The 8,609-nt window shown below is 44.7% G+C and overlaps 1 protein-coding gene across 2 annotated transcripts in view; it reads left to right on the forward strand.

Moving 5' to 3' along the window:
* Positions 1 to 2,040: 2,040 nt before the first annotated feature.
* The window catches only part of LOC122551410 (putative methyltransferase DDB_G0268948), a 67,355-nt gene continuing 60,786 nt past the window's right edge, over positions 2,041 to 8,609 (forward strand). For both annotated transcript variants that reach the window (XM_043693253.1, XM_043693254.1), the window contains exon 1: positions 2,041 to 2,286. The gene's annotated coding sequence lies outside the window, so the exon portion shown is untranslated. The remainder of the gene's footprint in view (positions 2,287 to 8,609) is intronic.

Below are 8,609 nucleotides of genomic sequence, written 5' to 3' on the forward strand. Positions count from 1 at the left end.
GCCCCACCGAACTTATCTCTGAGTACTTTGACACCGCCCCATCCCCCTTGGTCCAGCATCTCCCCACATACATTCGAGACACCACTCACGCCCTCCATGTCCTCCAGGACTTTCAATTCCCCAGCCCCCAGTGCCTCATCTTTACCATAGACATCCATTCCCTGTACACGTCCATACACCATGATGAAGGGCTCCATTTCTTCCTCTCTCCACTGACACACTCATTTGATTGGCTTAACTGGTCCTCACCCTCAACAATTTCTCCTTCGAATCCTCCCACTTCCTCCAGACCAAAGGGGGAACCATGGGCACCTGCATGAGCCCCAGCTCTGCCTGTCTCTTCGTCAGGTACATGGCACAGTTCATCTTCCGCAGACCCCAGCATTACAGGTATACTTCCCACCACACCCATATCAGCATTTCACAGAGACCATTCCCTCCGTGACTCCCTCGTTAGGCCATGCTACCCAACAACCCACCCTCCATTCATGGCACCTTTCCTTGCCACCGCACCTCACTGCCCCCTTACACCCATCCAAGGCCCGAAGGATCCTTCAATATCCAGCAGAGATTTTCCTGCATCTCCACACATGTAATCTACTGTGTCCATTGCTCCCAATGTGGTCTCCTCTACACTGGGGAGACAGGACACCAACTTATGGAACGTTTCTAGGAACATCTCTGGGACACACGCACTAAACAACTCCACCGCCATGTGGCTGACCACTTCAACTCCTCCTCCCACTCCACCAAGGACATGCAAGTCCTGGGCCTCCTCCACTGCCAGATTCTAGCCACCTGACACCTGGAGTAAGAATGCCTCATCTTCCCCCTTGGGACCCCCCAATCACACGGCATCAATGTTGATTTCACCAGTTTCCTCATCTCCCCTCCCCCTACCTTATCCCAGATCCAAACTCCCAACTTGACACTGCCCTCTTGATCTGTCCTACCTGTCCATCTTCCTTCCCACTTATCCACTCCACCCTCCTCTCTGACCTAGCATAATCACCCACGCTTTCATCTACCTATCGCATTTTCAGCTACCTTCCCCCCCAGCCCCACCTCCCATCCCATTCATCTTTCAGCTCCCTTGGGCCTGTCCCACATTCCTGATGAAGAGCTCATGCTCGAAACATTGACTCTCCTGCCCCTCCGATGCTGCCTGACTGGCTGTGCTTTTCCAGTGCCACACATTTTGACTCTGATCTCCAGCATTTGCAATCCTCACTTTCTCCCAGCTGGTGGTGAGCAGCCTCCCTGAACTGCTGCAGTCCATTTGAGGTAGGTACATCCATAATGCTGTTAGGGAGGGAATTCTAGGATTTTGACCCACCAAGAGTGAAGGAAGGTTAGTATGTTATCAAGTCAGTATGATAAGTAGCCTGGCAGGGAAATTGCAGGTGGTGGCATTCCTATGTATTTGCTGCTCTTGTCCTTCAAAATAGAAGTGGCTGTGGGTTTGCAACTTGCTGTCTGAGGAGCCTTGGTGAACCTATGTGGTATATCTTGTAGATAGTGCACACTGGTGCTACTGAATGTCAGTGTGTGTGGCAGTGTCTTCCATATTGCATGTATAAAAGTCCCTGATTCACTTTGACAGCTACTGAGATATGGTAAGTATGTAAAGTATGTAGTAAGGGGATAGGATGTCAGCTGGGTGGGGACAGGCCACATTGGAGGTGGATGGGGTTTGGGTGCCAAGTGGGTGAGGGGTACCAAGTGGGTGGTGATGGTAGCGTGGGTGATGGTGCTAGCTGTGAGAATGTTGGCTGCTCAGTGGGAGAGAATGTTAGGGGATGGGAGGGTGATTGGATACAAATAGCTGTATTTTCTATAACTATTACACCTCTGAAGTCTCTGACTCTAACTCAAAGTAACACTTTAAATGAATGCACTGATCGTACTGGAGCTCACTTTTGAAATATCCAAAGTCCAGTGTGTATCATTCATAGTTTGTTTTGTTCTCAAGTTCTGGAGGGGAATGACCCCGACCTGTGTAACAGAGTGCTGGCACCAACCCATAATGCAGTCACAATCCTATTGCGCAGTCCAGTTAAACTCTGTCTCCACTGACCAGATACTCAATCGAATGCTTAAAGATTATAGGGAAGGAGTAGATGAGGAAGACAATCAGTATCTTCATTTTCACACAGTCATCGCTTGGGCAACAGCGTCCCAGCAGCAGTCACCTGCATTGGAAGTGAAGGAGAGAAGGACGGTTTTAACGAGAGGCTTATGTTGAAGAAGTGAGATATTTTGGCTTCTGTCGAAGTGAGGAAGGAGGTAAGACAACAGGGAATCAAGCAGCAGCATTTTTTCTCAGCTCTTGAGTTCTTCTGGCAGCTTGCATGTAGTTTTCTATCCTTCTTTAATCAATATTGAGGCTTCTCAATATGTCCATATGAGAGGGACCAGTACCAGGATTTCATCATGACCGATACCTTCTCATCCCAGAATTTAAAATGCCTGTTGCTCCCTATGCTACCTTACTTGGCTTCACAAACAAAGAAGTGTCTACGTGGTTAACCCGACCCCAGCTAGATATATTTCCAACTAAATCCATCAAGTTGAATACTAATCACGATGGGCCCAGAATAAATTGTTGACACAATCACATTGGATCGCTAGGTGTGCTATCGAAGTTTGGGCTCCATAAGGCTAATGTTCCTTGATCACTACCATCTGATTCAGTTCAATACAGAACATTGCGCAATTTCACAGTTATACAAACATATAAGATTCTTATTCAATCTCAGGCATTGAAGGAAACCAGAACAGTGCAGGTAATGGTTTCCATCCTGTCTTGGAAGCAACCAGATAATCACTTCTAAATTCCATTTGCCACTCAACCTGTGTGTTAGACTCCAGCAGCAATCCTGGCCTGAGTGGGACCGACATAATGATTAACATATCAGAGCATTGGCAAACAATCTCTTCTGGAAACATTGGTGTAAAGTGACATACTTGGAATATTTTCAAAATTTTTACTGTGGTCACATTCCCTGGTATTCCCATTAAAGGGAGGGATAAGAGTGCAAGTGTGTCATGGAATACATCACCATCATCTGGTTTTCTCTTTGGCTTGCCATCCAGTTGATGTATATGCTTTAAATTGTTTTACTAAAGGCTGTCGGAAAGACCTTGCAGAAATATATGTTTGAGCAAGCACACAGAACAAAGGTCTCCCCTTCAGACTGCCACCCCTTGGCAAGCCATTTTGTTTCTACATGTTTAGCAGAAGTGGAGGTGAGGATTTTCAATGAGATTTATCAATATGTAGGTACCTAGATTATCCAGTCCTAGTATCAACATCACTGTTTCATGTATTTGTCTGTACAACGTCCACCGATGTCACATCCTTCAGGACACAGCAATATACTTGATAAGTTGCCCATCAATTCCCTCCACCACTGACACCCTCTAGCAGCAGCGTCTACCATCCATAAGATGCGCTGCAGCAACTCACCAAGACTCTTTAGACAGCACCTTCCAAACCTGTGACCACTTCCACCTTCAAGGACCAGGGCTGCAGATGCATGGGAACACCACCGCCTGCAAATCCCCCTCCAGGCCACTCATCATCCTGACTCCCACGCATCCTTGGCATCCATTTACCTGAAGTGTTAACAGTGGCAGGGCAATTTGATAAATCAGTTATAAAAACAGTATGGTGACTTATGTTCACCAACAGAGACATACATTAGGAAAGCAAAGAGATAGGCTAGAATTGAGTATAAAATAATACTCTGCTGGAGTATTGTGGACAATTCTGGGCATGACACTTCAAGAAATTGATAAACTCTTTAAAAAGGGGTGGAGAAGAGACTTGTTAGGATGTTGACAGGGATGAGGAATTCTGTTGGGCGGTAAGGTGAGAAATGTTTACCCTGCTCTCTTTGGAATAAAAGACATTCAGTGTTTACAGTGGAGGTTTTCAAGGTGATGAGAAAGGCTAATGGAGAATTATTAATCCCTCTGCTGTTTGGATCCATGAGCAGAGGCCAGAGGGTACAAAATCTTTGGCAAATGATGTTGTGTAACCTTTTCGCTCAGAGTGTTTGGGAACTAGAGATGATGGTTGAGTGGTATTATTGTTGGACTGTTAATCCAGACGCTCAGGCGATGTTCTGGGGACCTGGGTTTGAATCCTGCCGTAGTAGATGGTGGAATTTGGATTCAATAAAAAGCTGGAATTAAGAGTCTAATGATGACGATGAATCTATTGCTTATTGTTGGGAAAAACCCATCTGGTTCACTAAAGGAAACAACCATCCTTACCTGGTCTGGCTGCATGTGACTCCAGACCCACAGCAATGTGGTTGACTCTTACCTGTTCTCTGGGCAATAAATGCCAGCCTAGCCAGTGATGCTCTCATCCCGTGAATGAATGAAAAATGCTGCAGCTGAAAAGGCGGATGTAGCTTATTTCATGAATAAATTTAATGAAGGGAGCTGAGCAGGTATTTGAGGATGAGGAACTTGCCGTGTTGCAGAAGTGAAGAGTACAGGACTAAGCAGGACTGCTGTTTCAAAGTGCCAGCCCAGACACGGTGGCTTGAACAGTCTCTTTTTATGTTTTAACTGTCAGTGATTCAATGACCTTGCCGTTCCTTCATTGTCACTGGGTCAAAATCCTGGGAAAGCATTGTGAGGGCATTTGTACCACATGACCTGCAGAGGATCAGGAAGTAACATCACTGGCAGTTTGGATTGGACTATAAATGCTGTCATTGTCAGTGATGTCCATTTCCCAAGAATAAATAACAATAATATTGAAGGCCACGTCGCAAATTGAAGGCAATGCAAAAGACAGTGATTGATTCAACTGTCCTGTTAATGTATTGATTAGTCCAAATACACCATTGTCTAAATGGAAAGCTATCAATAACCTGGACAGGTATCAAAAGGCAACCAATCAGCAATAAATACAACACAAATTGAACACGGACGATCAAAGGTAGATGATAAATCCACCTTGTATCAACGCTGACATTGCATGAATGAATATGGAAGTAAAAACAGCAGTGTTAACAAACAAAATCTGACACCAGACCACATAAGGCGATCTTGTGCTGCTGTAGGTAATGTCCCTGCCACTGAGGCAGGAGTTCTGGGGTCAAGGGTAGTAGATGCATGGGAACACCACTACTTGCAAATTTCCCTCCAAGCCACAAACCAGTCTGACTCCCACACATCCTTGGTATCCATTTACATCCACAATGTGCTGTCTGACTGATTTTTATATTAGCAGCAAATCTAGTAAGAATACACCCATTTCTTTCATCCACACTACCAATATGTTGTAAATAGTTGAGGACCCAGAAGGATCATTATGACATTCTACTGATTACAATTTGTCACCCTGAAAACAACCCCTTTATCCTCATTCTGTTTTCTCTTAGCCAATTCTCTAACCATACCAATTTTCTCCCCAACAATATAAGCACTAACCTAGCACTAAGCGGTAGCCATGCATTATCAAATACCTTTTGGAAATCCAAGTATACTGCATTTACAGATCTTAATGGCCAAGGAAGGTGCCCTCAGAACATGGCCATCCTGTAAGTCTTTTCAACAGACACCACTGGCAAATGGCAGAAGCGGGTGAGATTTCCTGGTCAGCCATGTGATGGAAAGAAAGCTGGACCCTCCACTGTCAGTACCCACTGCTCCAGACTACAACATGCTCATAAACGTGTATGTTGTTAGAGCATCTGTGACTGGCTTGGATAGCTGGTGTTGATCATATTGATGCTACCAGCACTGAGTTCATTTCCTGTTCCGGCTTGGATGGATTTAGGACCTGTGGCCTCTGTTGGTGATGAAGGTTACAACGCACTGGCTCAGACCCATCTTTTGGCAGAGAATGCAAGAAGATCTGTAAACAGCTGCACAAATCTCAGCTACCATCAAATTAAATCAACACTGGTCTGGATCTTAAACTCCATCTTGCCAGCTTGGTTTCATAACCCTTACCTAATAGAAAACCTTATAATCACTTTATAAAAATTCCAATTGACCCTCCCTTTGGATAGGAGTTCCAGATTATCAAAGGTGTCCCTGACATCTACTCTGAATGGTCTCGTTCTAAACTGAAGATGGTGCTGGAGAGAAACCAAATGGCTGGAATAACATGACAGGTATGAGTCTAACCAAATTAACAAGTAATCCAAAACTGTACAAACGAATTAAGGTAGAGAGATCAGAACAAGTTATGAAGGTGATGGAGTCAAAACAGGACAGTAACGAAGATTTTAAAGATACAGTAACATATGGTGGGGGGTTACATGTAGCACGACATGAATCCAAGATCATGGTTGAGGTCATCTTTATGAGTATGGAGCTTGGCTATCAGCTTCTGCTCAGCAATTTGGCGTTGTTGTGTATCTGCCTTGGAGGATGCTTACCTGAAGATCGGAGGCTGAATGTCCTGGATCTGCTGACCTGTTCCCCAACTGGGAGGGAACATCCCTGTCTGGTGATTGTTTCACGGTGTCGTTGTCGTAGCATCTGCATGGTCTCACCAATATACCATGCCTCGGGGCATCCTTGCCTGCAGTGTATGAGGTAGACAACATTGGCCGAGTCACATGGATGTCTACTGTGTATGTGGTGGGTGGTGTTCCCATGTGTGATGGTCGTATCCATGTTGATGATCTGGCATGTCTTGCAGAGGTTATACCTGACATGTTATTCCAGCCATTTGGTTTGTCTTCAGCACCATCTCCTTTTCAATAGATTGATAGATTCCTACCATGAAGCTAATTGTATATCCAGTTTGCCAGTTCCTCCTAGATTCCATGAGATCTAACCTTCCTGAGCAGCCAACCATGTGGAACCTTATCAAAAGGCCTTACTGAAACCCATATAGACTACTTTTCCTGCCCTTGTCAACCTTTCTGATCATTTTATCAAAGAGCTCTAACAAATTTGTGAGGCATGATCTCCCACACACAAAGCCATGCTGACTATTCCTGATCAAACCCTGTCTTTCCAAATGCATGTATATCTTATCCCTCAGAATCTTCTCATGTAACTTATCTGCCACAGATTTTAAGCTTACTGGTCGATAGTTCCCAGATTTTTCGTTGTAGCCTTTCCTGAATAATGGCACAACATTCGCTACCCTCCAGTCTTCTAGGACCTCACCTCTGGCTATCGATGGTCCAAAAATATCAGCCATGTCCCCCACAATTTCTTCTTTAGCCTCTTGCAGTGTCCTTGGATATATCTGGTCAAGACCAAGAGATTTATCCACATTCATATGTTCTAATACATTCAACACCCCCTCTACTGTGATATGGAATGTCCCCAAAATATCACCACTAACTTTCCCAAATTCCCAAGTCTTCACGTATTTCTCCACAGTAAACACAGAGGTGAAATATTCATTGACGACCTTGCCCATCTCCTGCGGTTCTATACATACATGTCCACTTTGGTCTTTGAGGGTCCAATTCTCTCTCTAGATATTATTTTTCCTTTAATATACTTAAAGAACCTCTGGATTCACCCTAATCTTCTCAGCCAAGGCAAATTGTGCCCCCTTTTCGCCCTCCTGACTACCTTCTTCAGTAAACTCCCGTATTCCCTGTATATACCTCCAGAGATTCCCTTGACCCCAGCTGCCTATACCTGAGCCACACCTCCTTTATTCTGGTCAAAGCCTTAATATCTCTCATCATCCATGGCTCCCTATTCCTGTCAACCTTGCCCTTCACCCTCATAGGAACATATAGACCTTGAACTCTAGGTATCTCACTTTTAAAGGCCTCCCACTTGCTGGAGGTCCCATTGCCTGCAAACAAACTATTCCAATCAACCCCTGCGAGCTCCTTCTAATTCCATCAAAATTTGCCTTGCCCCAGTTTAGAACTTGAAGCTGTGGACCAGTTTTGTCCCTCTCCAAAACTATTTTAAAATTAATAGAACTATGGTCACTGGGCACAAAGTGGTCCCCCACTGTCATCTGTCCTGTCCTATTGCCCAAGAGTCGGTCAAGTTTTGCTCCTTCCCAAGTAGGATCCTCTATATACTGCTGGAGGAAACTTTCCTGGACACACTTAACAAATTCCACCTCATCGAAGCCCTTAACGCTCTGGCAGTCCCAGTCTAGGAAAATTAAAATCCCCTACGATTAGGATGAAATTACAACACATCTGATAGTAGCAAAAGGATAGGTCAGAGTCAGCATGGACTTATGAATGGGAAATCATGCTTGATTAATTTTCTGGAATTTTTTGAGGATGTGACCCTGAAGATGGACGAGGGAGATCCAGTAGACGTAGTGTACCTGGACTTTCAGAAAGCTTTTGGTAAAATCCCACATAGGAGGTGAGTGAGCAAAATTAGGGCGCATGGCATTGGGGGCAAACTACTAACTTGGATTGAAAGTTGATTGGCTGACAGGAAACAAAGAGTAGTGATAAACGGCTCCATTTCGGAATGGCAGGCAGTGACCAGTGGGGTACTGCAGGGATCAGTGCTGGGACTGCAGCTTTTTACAATATATATTAATGATATAGAAGATGGTATTAGTAATAACATTAGCAAATTTGCTGATGATACTAAGCTGGGTGGCAGGGTGAAATGTGAGGAGGATGTTA

The sequence above is a fragment of the Chiloscyllium plagiosum genome, chromosome 7 (assembly GCF_004010195.1).
Source record: "Chiloscyllium plagiosum isolate BGI_BamShark_2017 chromosome 7, ASM401019v2, whole genome shotgun sequence".
NCBI classification, from domain to species: domain Eukaryota; kingdom Metazoa; phylum Chordata; class Chondrichthyes; order Orectolobiformes; family Hemiscylliidae; genus Chiloscyllium; species Chiloscyllium plagiosum.